Genomic DNA, 13,203 nt, shown 5'->3' on the forward strand with positions numbered 1-13,203 from the left:
GCTGCGTCTACTCTTTCCTACTCTCTTTCTGTCTCAGTTGATAGTATCTCTCCTGCTTCTACCTTTTACCCCTCCCGTAAACCTCTGCAACCTTGGTTCTCCTCGCACCATGCCTCATGCTCTTCGTCGTCTTGAGCATTGCTGACTGAAGCCAAAGACTACGGAGACTCTTCTTATCATGTCTTTATAATGAGTCTCTTCGCTCTGCTAAACTATTTTATTGATCTTCTCTGTACTCAATCAACCCATCCTACACGTCTTTTACAAACCCTCTCTTGTCTTCTTTCTCCTCCCACCCCTGACCACTCTATTAATTCGACATTATCAGCCACTGATTTTGCACAATTTCTTTCTTCAAAGTGGCTATATCCGCTCTGTCATTGAGTCTTCTACTTGCCGGTCTTCTGTAAAGCATCCCACCTCAATTCTTAAGGGTACTATTTCCTTTTTCTCCTCGATAACTAATGAGGAAACTTCTCATCTTTTGACTTGCGCCCATCATACTTCTTATCCATTGGATCCTTTAACCTCAGCACTTATTCCTAAAGTCTATCCTTCCCTTGTTTCTTATCTCACTTCTTTCTTTAACATCTGTCTGCAGTCCTCTACTTTTCCAACTTCCTTTAAGCATGCAACTGTCATCCCTATCTTGAAGAAACCCTCTGCTGACCCTTCTTTGACTTTTTTTCATCCCATTTCTTTTCTGCCTTATCTGTCTAAAATACTCAAGTGTATTGTTTATTCTCAGGTCTCTACTTTCGTCTCTGATAACACTATTCTCCCTCGTTTTTTGCTCTTTTCATTATACTGAAACTGCTCTTCTTTCTGTTCTTCACTCTCTCTTATCGGATTGTTATTCCAAACACTCGTCCCTTCTTATTCTTCTTGATTTATCTGCGGCTTTTGACACTGTTGATCACTCTCTTCCCCTATCTTCTCTTCTACCTTTGGTTTCACTGGATCAGTTCTTTCTTGGTTTAAATCTTATCTGTCCCAAAGGGCATTCTCAGTCTCTTGGTCTGGTGCTTCCTCTGACTCACTGCAACTCATTCACGGCGTCCCAAGGCTCAGTACTGGGTCCTTTTCTTTTCTCTCTTTATACCTCGCCCCTGGCTGAAGTTATTTGGTCTTCTGGACTCTCTCATCACTTTTATGGTGATGATACTCAGCTCTTTCTCTCCTTTTCCTCATTTTCCACTGATATTCATGGCAACTTTCTGCTAGTCTCCAAGCCATCCAATCTTGGATGTCAGCTCATTTCCTGGCTCTTAATGCCACTAAAACTGAGGTACTTTCCTTTTCAGCAAATACTATTCCCTCTCCTCTCCCTCCTTCCTTTGTTTCCTTTCCTCCTTCTGAGCTATCTATTTCACTTACAGCCCGTGATCTAGGCCTGTACTTTTCTCACCTTTTTTATTGTTCATCTGCCCTTTTTGGTCTCCCGTTTACTTGTCTGGCTCCTCTTAAATCTATTTCAAGGCCTCTATTCATTTACTTTTTCTTTTGGCCCCTCTTGGTTCTATTTTTTCATCACTCTCTACCCATGGTCGGCTTCCTTTTCAAACCCGTCTTAAATTTTACTTCTTATGCCTGCTTTTTAAATCTCTTCATAGTCTCGTTCCTGATTATCTTTCTTCTTTGGTCTCATTATATATCCCCAATCGCATTCTTCGCTCCTGCTCTCAATTTCAATTTGTCACTCCTCATCCCCCTTGTGCACAGTCACGTTTCTGTTCTTTTTCTCTGCTCGCCAGCCCTTCACTGGAACTCTCTTCTTCTTTCCCTTCAATCTGCTATTTTGTATAACTTCTGTTCCTTATGCAGAAATGAGTTCTACCACATCTTCAAAGAAAGAGCACAACATTAGATTTAAAACTACAACTTTTCATATTTTTCCTCATTGTTGCTGCAAAGTTAAATGTCTTTAAAGTTCAGTTACAAATAGGCTTTTTAAACCAAAAGGAAGTCTATTATGGCTTAGCAGTTTTTTTTTCTTTTCCCCAACTGCAAGCAAATGTCAATTCCTTTGAAGCAGGATAAGGGGCCTCTCTTTTGATTGAAGTTTCCTGCCCTTCACACTTGACAGGTGAGAGTCTTAGCCTGCTATTGTCTTAGCCTGGGGCAAAGACGAATGTCTGGTGCAATTTGGGGATCCCCATTGCCCTGGGTATTCAAACCCTCCAAGCTAGCAATTAGCCTTTCCTGTGCAAGCAGTTCATAAGGTGTCACCCTTTCTCAGGGCTAGCAACAGACAGAGCAAATTTTTTTTAATTTTTATATAGCTTGCCAACTCAGCCTGGGTTTTAGCTTTGATTTCCTCCTTCTAAATCTTAACTTTAAACCTATAGAATTAAAACAGTTTATAAGTATGTTTTTTAAAAGTAACACCTCCTTTTACATTTCTAAGTAATCAAGCCTTTACACAACAATGTACTTTTAAAATAGGTGATTTTCCCCCTTTAGTCAGGAAAAAGCCCATTTCACTATTTCTTTAAATTCAGTTTTCATCTCAGCAAATATACACTTTGTGCATTTTATAGTTGTTATCTTGAGTGCTTGAATTGTTTTGCAGCATGGATACAGTTACAGGCATCTATTTAGAGTCTTTCTCTGGACAGCTGGTCCTTGATACTGTTGCAAAGAAATAGCCGTGTTTCCTGTGAAAAATTAAAACAAAGCCTGGGTTGATTTTACAAAGATACATTGGACAGGAGCTGTCATTCAAATGAGGCCCGGTTCCTCTGAGCCACAGTGAATGATATTAGGCATTGCAGGTCCTTTATAATCAGAGTGGTTTATGAGAAAATTATGAATTTAGCGCCAAGCAGCACTTTTACGATTGAGAAAGTGTCATTTTAAAGAGGCATTTTTGGGTTTTCAGCAAACTGATGCTGCTTCTTTCACTTCTCTCCAGGTTAAATGTTGCAGAGCACACTGGCACATTCCTGCAGTGAGTACTCTGTTTCACCTCACCTGAAATGTGTGTGGCAGGGTGTGCAGCCATTTTCTGGTTGTGACAAAAACGCAGTTTAAAGATCTTGGCGCGCACAGCGTGGCCATTTTGTGCTGTTTCTTGCACCTATGCAGTAAAGTAATGTAACATAGCACAGCTGAGTGGGTCAAAATATCCCACAAATGAAAAACCATCTCTCAATCACAGAAATAAACTATTACACGATACATGGAGCTATGTATGGAGTTCCTGGCAATGAAATTTGTTGTGTGAACTTACCTCAAATATACCTCAGTCAGCATTCTAAACACGCACCCTGCTTTTTTGTACTTTCCAAAACAAAAAGTTGTCAGCTGCAGAAGCCAAACTTGAGTTAGTATGGTGCGCCTTCCATCCACTTGGGAAGGACACCTTCAGTGGGATGATGCAAACAATCAGCATGAAGGCGAAGCTTAGCACCATCTGCACCAATCACTCCCTCCGTGCGACATCAGTCCACACTTTAGCCGACACCAGCTTAGACAGTCACGAAATAATGACAGTAAATGGACATCAGAATGAATCATTAATCCGAAGTTACTGGGCCTCTCAAAATATGCAAAACAGTAAATGATCATCACTCATTCACAACGTCAGCAATCAAAATGTCAAACCATCTCACAGTACTCTTTCAACAACAAACACTGCAACAAAATTCATTAAGGTTAATTATGGCATCTGAATGTTGGAAAGGCCATTGTGAAAAATTGATCAGCAAAGTGAATGAACCACTGTTAGAAGGCCTACTGTTTATCTCCTAACATTCTGCCCAGCGGCTCGTGCATTCCATGTGCTGTGTATCCCCACATTGTGTTTCTAAATTCCCTCTGCAACATTCTTTGCTTTGTAACTGCCACTTGTCAACTGCTGCTGTTCTGAACAATCTGTGCTGTCAACCTCTTTTTGGTTTGAGGGATTTGGTGGCGCTAGCGGTCCTTATAAAAACACTAAAAGGAGTCAGGGCGCTGGAGATAGCTTAGCGGGTTGATCGCCTGTTTCCAAGAGGTGTTTTCCAGCTGTAGGTTAGAGGTTCGAATAGAACAGAGTTTTGAAGATGCATTAAGCAAATACTATTAAAACGAGGTAATAACAGGGTACAGGGCCGCTGAGCTTTATCCATATCCCAAGGAAGGGAAACATAGCCCCCACACATCATCTCGTTCTTGGACAGCAGTTCCTTTATGTTTTATATACGAGTTTCAAGTTTTTTATTTTTTTTTTAGGATGGAATTCTTACTATCAGCCGTGCACTCTTACAGGCACAAGAGGGAGTGGAGACAAAGGGCCTAATTCAAAGGGTGTTTTCCAGCGGGGTTTGCAATTTTAAATAGCTTCTGTGAATTAGGCCAAAGGGTGTTAATGTTTGAGCCATTAACCCCATTGAGTAGACATTGGCTTCTCAATGCCAAAATCTCCACCACTTCGCAGAAAGCCTGTTTCATAAACATTCTACACTGACCCACCCTCTCTGCCCCCAAGAATCCCTGCTCTCTCTACCCCATCCTCTCTGCCCCACCCACCCTACCCACTTACACTACCCCCACTCTCTCTACCCCTACCCACCTGACCCCTTCTCTTTATACCATACCCAACTCTCTACAAGTATACACCCTACTCTTTCTACCACCACACACTCTACCCCCACTCTGTCTACCCCCACCCACCCATTCTAACCCCACTCTCTCTATTAACACCCACCCACCCCTGCTCCCTTTACCCCCACCCTACCCTCCTCTCTCGACAATACCTGGCCTATCTCTGCTACCCTACCTCTCTCTCTATCCCCACCCACCTTACCACTCCACATCCACTCTCATCCTACCTCTCACACTCTCTCTTTATTTCTTGCCCTATCTCTACACCTGCACACCCACCCTACACTGCTCTCTCTACCCCACCCACCATACCCCTGCTTTTTCTACCCCCACCCACAATAACCCAACTCTCTAAACCACCCACCCACCATACCCCAGCTCTCTCTAGCCACCATCCTACCCCAACTCTGTCTACACTAGACAGCCACCCTAACACTACCCTCCCTACCCCACCTACCCTACTGGCACCCTCTCTACCCCCACCCACCTACCCGCACTCTCTCTAATCACACCCTCTCTAATCACACCCTCTCTAACCCCACCCACCAAACCCCCCTTCTCTCTACCCCAACTACCTACCCTATCCCCACTTTCTAACCCCACTCACCCTACCCCAACTCTCTGTACCCCCACTAACCCTACCCTCACTCTCTGCACCCCCACTCTCTCTACCCCACCCTCTCTCCCCCAAAACTCCCACTCTCTCTACCCCATCCTCTCTACCCCTTCCCACCCTATCCCTCTCTACCCTGCTCTCTCTATGAACACCCACCCACCCTACCCACACTCTTTCTACCCCACCCACTCTACCACTGCTCTCTCTACAGTCACCCACCCAAGCCTGCTCTCTCTAACACCCACTGTACCCCACAATCTCTCCCCCCACCAACCCTACCCTCACCCTCTCTACCCCCACCAGCCCACCCCACCTCCTTTCTACCCCACCCTCTCTCTCACTACCACCAACCACCCACCCAATGTCTCTCTCTATACCCACCCACCCTACCCCATCTCCTTACGACCACCCATTCTACACCTCTTTCTCTACTCAACCCTACCTCTTCTCTAATTACCCCCACCATGCACCCTACACCCTGTGTCTGGCCCCACCCACCCTACACCCTTTATTCCCCCACCCACCTTACAACACTGTACCCCTTCTATTGCTCCATCCACATTACCCTGTCTCCCTATCCTCTCTCATACTCTCTCTTTCTCATCATCTCACTCTGACCCATTCTCGCTCATATTTCCACTTGCTCATCATCAATGGGAACCTCTACCAATGGCTTCCTCCCTTGCTCTTTTCCCCTTCCCATTCTGCACCCTGTAACACATCCTCCTTTGAATCTTTGCACTCTCCTCCTTACACCCAGTTGCCTATTTTGTTTTTTTAATTAACAAAAATATGTTTAATTTATAGCAGTGCGCCAAACCCTCAGGCATCAGGGCGCTAGTTACAGCAAGTGCAGGGTGAACAATCTTAAAGTGCAAAAATAAACAAACAGATTACAAGGTACAATTGGTCGGTGGAGTGAACAGACTGGCAAAGCTGCACCTCACAGTTCAGGGGGCTACATCAAGCATGCAGGCTATCAGTCAATTCAGGTTAGTGCAAAACTGGCATAGCCACACCTCATGGTATAGGGGCTACATGCAGTGTGCAGGTCATCAGTCAATTCAGGTTGGTGCAAAACTGGCACATCTGTACCTATGGTGCAGGGGCATACATGCAGGGTGCAGGTGAGTGCAAAACTGACAAAGCCACATCTCATGCAATATGAAAATAACATCAGTAAACACCAAAACTATTGTCATTGCCAATGCTTGCCCTCCTTGGTATCCTGCTACCACTTGCTTTCGGGCCACTGCACTGTGTGCAGCACTGCACTTTCTGCTTATGCTCTGTGGGTGAGGCAACCTCTCTGCATTTGTTCCCTCCCACGCCATCTTCCTTGCACCTCCGTCTGTACGCATGCATTTAGTAAATGTACTAGGACTAGTAAGTGTGCCTGTCCTGTCCCCTCTCCCCACCTTTTTCTGACCCCCTCCATAAAATGGTCGAAACTGTAACACTTCATGTACTTGCACTAGGAGAAATGCCGTCAGGGCTAGTATGCTACTTTTTCTGTTCAGATCATTCGGAAACTTTAAGTCCTAAGAATGATTACTGTATTCCCTTGTTCCTTTCCCGCCTTCAAGCACTTTGAAGCACAATTACAACTACAATTACAATGTGCCTCATAAAATGTCCTTCTCAGTGCTGGCTGATCTCTCATGGGATGAGTGGCTTGCTTGTGAATCACCTCCTCCTGAAGACACGGAGGAAACCGAGTCTCCACCTAAGTGGACAGGTAAGTGCCCTCCTCCTGATCTCCCCCTCAACCGTGCCCTGTCTTCCACTAGTTACCGCTTGTACCATCCCTCAATCATCTATTAGATATCTAACAGAAAGCACCGCTAGGGTCCCTGTCTCCTTGGCTCGCTTCAGCAAGGAAGAAGTTAGCCCACGACTTTCATTGTCACCAAGTGAGCTGCTGCATTTTTCATATAATGACACCTTAAAAATAGGAAAACTGTGCGCTTATCTCCACGAATATAAACTGACGGCACGTATGCCATTCCTATGCTCTGTGTCCGGCAAGTGTGGCAAAGAGTACCAAACGCAGAGCTTCTTTATTGACTCCGGGATCAATCGCCACCAGAGCGACCTGCCATTTAGCCACAATGTGAATATTATGCATGTGCCTTTAATTCTGTTCACAATAGTGTTCTTTCAGTTACAAAGAAAATCAGGAAGACATCCAAGGCCTCTTTCACAAACAACGAATGTAGCCAGCCACAATCCGCAAACATTGAAAAACAATAAAGCCTTACCTGTCCGTACATCAGCCAGGCTGCTGCATGCAATTCCACACAGCATAGAGTAGTCTCCCTTAAAATGATTTTGGTTTCTTTCCTGCCGAGAACAATTGTGTGAGTGCTGCTCTAGGGTACAATGAACACATGAAGACCAATGGTTCCTTGTCTGAGAGTCCTTGCTTTAAAAAGCAGGGCAAATGTAGAGGTATTCTGGAAACCCACTGTGCTCAGTTTACTCCCTTATATTGTACCTCGGCAGACTCCCTCCTGATACTCCTGGCTTCTTCCTTTAGCTCATCAAAGCAGTGTCTAGAGCTCTATGGTACACCTACACACCGTTGGGCAAGTGACATCATTGCTGAGCTTTGAAAGTGGATTATCTAAACCATGCCATCCAGACTTGCTGAATTGGGCCCACCTGTGGCCGTTGTAGACCATAAGAGTGAATTACCTGTGACCTCTTACTGGTGTGCCTCCCACCAAACAGAAGAACATGATTGCATGCTTTCCTCAGCACAGATCTGGCTGGCTGACTTCCAGCAATAAATGTGCCCCACCCCCTGCCTCCTTCTCACAGTAGGGCACGCCTAATCTCCACCCCAATCTGTCCTCAATGAACACCCCCTTCTCCAATTGTAACGTTAACTTTACTTGCTCCATCAATTTCAATTGCAACTGAACTGTGTTCCCACTTCTTAAAGAAACTGTTTTAAAAAATCATCTTTCTTTTGCCTCCATCTGCAATTGCCTTTGCCCTCCTTCTTTTCATCACTCCTGTGTTTTTCCTTTATTACCCAACATGCACAGTGCAGAGTGCCAGCCTTTCTTTACCTCATTGCAGTCTGCCCCCATCACCCTGACACTCTGTGCCTTTGCCTCTTGAGTGGCATGTCATATCTACTCACCACTTTATTTTCTGTTGAATCCAATCCGGCTCGCATCTCAGACGTTTTGCGCCCTTGACCCTGCTCTGGCGGAATCACCCTTTTCCCACATCCTTTCCTGTGCAAATCCTCTCCCAACCACTGCTAGATTTTTCTCTATTTTGCTGGCGTTGCACTCTCTTCTTCGCCCATCTGCTGGCAGACCTCAGCCACATAACAATAATGTCCACCAATGTTTTATTTTTATTGCTTAATCCTTATAATGCTTTCAATTTTGCGACTTTGCTACTTCCACTACTTCCAATTTAGCCATATATTACAATAGGTGTTACAGCCTACATTGTCTGGGCAGTTATAGTTGTTATATGCCCTAATAAGCCCGCTTTGCTTCTTCTCATGCACTTAACTCAGAAATAGGGCACTAGCTTCCATTGCAACCGACCATGGTTGGCTGAAACACTTCAACCCAAAAAAATAAAAAAAAATAAAAACCACTTCATATTAACACTGAAATGTTTGCAGGCTCCTGTAACCAAGAAGTCAGCAGAGTGCCATAACCACTCTTATAACGACTCATGTTCCCCTCCCTATATTTCACACCACTGCCCAGAGTCTCCCTTAGCCAACACTTACCTAGATAAAACTCACTCTAAACTTCCAAACACCTTTTCAAACTGTTTTCTTTGTACTATTACCTGTTTTGGGACTTTTCCATGTTGTAATGGCATTGCGACCCTTGGGAGGAGGGCTGTAACAGGTTGTTGTCATCCCTTACCCTTATTATGGTCCACGGCTTTGCAAAGGGTCCATAACTCTGGTGTGGCAAATAACACCTGTTATACCACTCACACACTAGGCTGTGATGCGAAATTCCTCTTGGTGTGGCTCTTTTCAGCCCATTATCCGAGACCTACTACTCTCATCAAGGTATGTATGTCTGGATTGCTGACTAACAGCAGCACCTTAAAATGGTTTACAGCCATGTCCCATTTTGGTTACTTTGATGTGAATCGTCTGCTATGCCTCTCATTGAAATAAGGAACTTTCTTTGTTAAACTTGTTTTAGACTCTCTCTCTTCCATCCGAGTCTGCTTTCACAGTTACAGGAAACCTCTTATTTGTAGGTAGAGGATGTTTAGCATCATCAAATAATTTACTACCACTGAAGATCCACAGATGAGCTTGATCCACCAGGGCATATTTGATACCCTACCCTCTTTTTTGACATCATCAAATTCATTTATTGCTTTTCTGGTGTCTGCCTAAGCTAAATTGTTAGTATTTACTAGGAAAACAACACAAGCTCTCAATAGGACAACACAAAGGGGTAGCCAAATACAGTTGACTCTCCCTGGTGAGTAAAGGTGATGAACATATCAAATTGTAAAGTAACCGATCAAGGTGAACGGTACTTAATCGTTATTCAAACTCAATTCAAATGTTTTTTTAAAAATCTTTCTATCCATGAAGAGATGCATAATGAACAGAAAAGCATGACTTGAAGTGAAAAGGAATACATTTCATTCTTATCACAAATTCTGGCCAGACCAGTCAAAGAAAAATATATGCATCTTTATTCCCTTGTTCCGTAACACATAAACAAAACCTTCACTCAAAAGACAAGTCAGTGTCACTGTGGCAACTTCACAGCCATTTTTGTCAGTGGAAAATGACAAAGAACAAGTTCTTTGCTTTCAATAGGGTTTAGCTCAAAACAATCATTGGATCAGCATTACCTACATTGTGAGTGATTTCTTACAACCAATGTTCGGACCCCATGGCAAATTCGAAGGCATGCAGGAGGGCTCCACTTATATAGCATATATAGCATTATTTATTTATTCATTGTTTAGGTTAAGATATTTTATTAAATATTGACACAAACGTTACAGTGACGTAAGACAAATATATAATACATGAACAAGTAAATAAAACAATGTTGAAATAATGAATTCAATTAAATGGATACTCAGTTACATATGGAGAAGTAGCACTAATCAGTTAAATTAGAAGTGTCTTATGTGTATATGAAATGTAAAATAAATACTTTAAATAATAAATAAAAAATAAGTAACACATTCATAAACATAGACCAACGAAACATGCAACAGAAATGTGGCCAACATAAAAACACACACCTATTCAATTAAAGAGATGATAAATTCATACTATTGTATTAACACATTTTAAAATCATTACAATTACATATTTAAAATATAAATACATAAGGGATACAACACTTATGTCTGAATATTTAATTGAAAACAACTATAAGAATGTAATACAAATATATTAATTAATGTTTTATTGATTAAGTAAAACTAGGATTAAGATGACCACATAAATTCAAAAAGGTCCATTGTATCTTTCCATGCATTTCATTTCACTTTGAATACCACAACATTTCTATGTAACTTGAAATAAGAAAGGCCTGTGCAAGTCTCTTGATTCTTCATGGAGCAACCATCCCCAACCTCAGGAATTTTCATTTCAAGGGAGCTCCTGGATTGTGAGGCCCCAGTAAGCATCACCTGGTTCATTGTCTTTAAACTATTTTTAAAGGCTTGTCCCCATAAACATTGCTGGATGCTAACTAATGTATAAGTACACTATAGCTGTCAGAACCATCAGGTTCAGGCCTCACATAAACTTTAATTTAGCAGGAGCCATGGGACTGTTCATCTGATCTTTTATATAAAGGAAAATTAACTAACCTTAAGATGTATTAATGTCATGAAGGAGAGTGTATGTGTGGTGCACTAACATATGAAAAGTGTACATTTATTCAATCACTTTAAAATTGACATCAAAGTCAGCTGTCACTTGTCTTGGATGTGAGTTTTGAGATGTTAATTGTTTAATTTATTAACTGTAGAACTCATACGCTCTGTGTACAGTCTGTATAAAAAGTGTACTTTCATTCCAACATTTTAAAAGTGACATCAAAGTTAGCTGTGTCTTGCCTTTGATGTGAATTTTTAGGAGATGTTAATTGTGTAATGTACAAACAGTAAAACTCATACGCTCTGTGTCCAGTTCGTATGACTTGCCTTTGATGGGAGCTTTCAGATGTTCATTTTGTAATGTACAAACTATAAAACTGATACGCTCTGCATGCTCTGCATGCGTGATTGCAAAGCATGCTGTAGGTGCCTGCGTGGTAGGAGTATATGTTGCAAGAATGTTTGTCATAGGAAAATGTATTGTAGTAAGGCATGTTGCAGCAGCACATGTTGTAGGAGCATGTGCCTAAGGAGCATGTCTCTGTGTAGTAGATCATGTGTAGTAACTGCACATGTCAAAGGAGCATGTGTTGTAGGAAATTTTGTGGTAAGAGTGTGTGGTACATCTTCATTGTAAGAGTGTGTGGTTGGAACATGTGTCGTAAGTGTACATGTCTTACATTGCATGTTATGTGTAGTAGACAGGTGTGTAGTAGGTGTGCTTGTCATCTGAACATTTATTATAGGAGTGTGGGTGTTGTAGGAGCACATGTCCTAGGAGTGTGTTTCATTAGAATGTGTGTCTTAAGAGTGTGTTGTAAGTGTGTGTTCTAAGAGTGTGCATCGTAGGAGCATGTATCCTAGGTGCATGTGTCCTAGGTGCATGTGAGAGCACTAGTAGCATGTCTACATGTTATGTCTAGTAAGCACATGGCTAGTGGTCTGGTAGTGTTTTATGACATACAAAGGCCATGGCCAGTGGCAGAGAAAAATTCTATGGAATAACACAACCCTTGAAATTCAATGAAAACACTTTTGTTGCAGGGATGCTAAGGTGAGAACTTAATGCACCAAAACCCCTGAAATTCAGCTAAAGCCACCTTAACTAGGCGCACACTGTTGCGCAGCATATGACCACAATGATGACATCACAGTTGACATCCCTGATAACATAACTATTGACATTGCTAATTATATCATCTATGTGATGGCATCAGACATATCATAAGTTATGACGTCCCTGCAACTAAAACTAAGGTTTTTTCCTTTAATATATCTGTGCATACATATATATATATGTATATATATATATATATATATATATATACATATGTATATATATTTATATATACATATATATATATATATATATATATATAATGCCTTCGCACTACCGCAAGGCATAGTTACGGTTAAGACAAAGGCTCTAAGGTGTTTCAGAAAATGGCTTTTCTCAATGACATTCGAATGCTTGTCTGAAAAAATCTGAAAATATTCCACAGTAATATTTCGAGGCAGATGCACTTGTGTGAAAAATGTCACATTTCTACATTTAACATCTCCTAAAAGCTCACATCAAAGGCAAGTTGACTTTGATGTCAGTTTTGAAGTGATGGAATAAATGTACAATTTATACACAAACTGTACACAGAGCATACAGGTTTCACATTTCATAAAGTATGCAATTAACAACCAACAACTCATATCAAAGGCAAGTCACAGCTGACTTTGATGACAGTTTGAAAGTGATGTAAAGAATGTACACATTTCAAACAAAAATGTACACTTTAAGATGCATATAATGCAGGAGCAGAATGAAAATACATTTCATATTAAAACCCTACTCTGACCTTTGTTATATTAACATTCTGTATATGAACACTAATATCACGCTCATATGACACATGCACCTAATACACATGTGATTAATACACATTACATGTAGATGTATGACAAGTGCTCTCACGTGCACCTAGGACATATGCACCTACGACACATGCTCCTATCACACACACTTACTGCACACTCTACTGACACACACCCCTACGACATATGCTCCTACAACACGCTGCTATAACATGCACTCCTACAAAACATACTCCTATAATACATGTTCCGATGACAAGCACACCTACTTCACATGCACC

The sequence above is a fragment of the Ambystoma mexicanum genome, chromosome 5p, assembly GCF_040938575.1.
Source record: "Ambystoma mexicanum isolate Mex_15411 chromosome 5p, UKY_AmexF1_1, whole genome shotgun sequence".
Taxonomy (NCBI): domain Eukaryota; kingdom Metazoa; phylum Chordata; class Amphibia; order Caudata; family Ambystomatidae; genus Ambystoma; species Ambystoma mexicanum.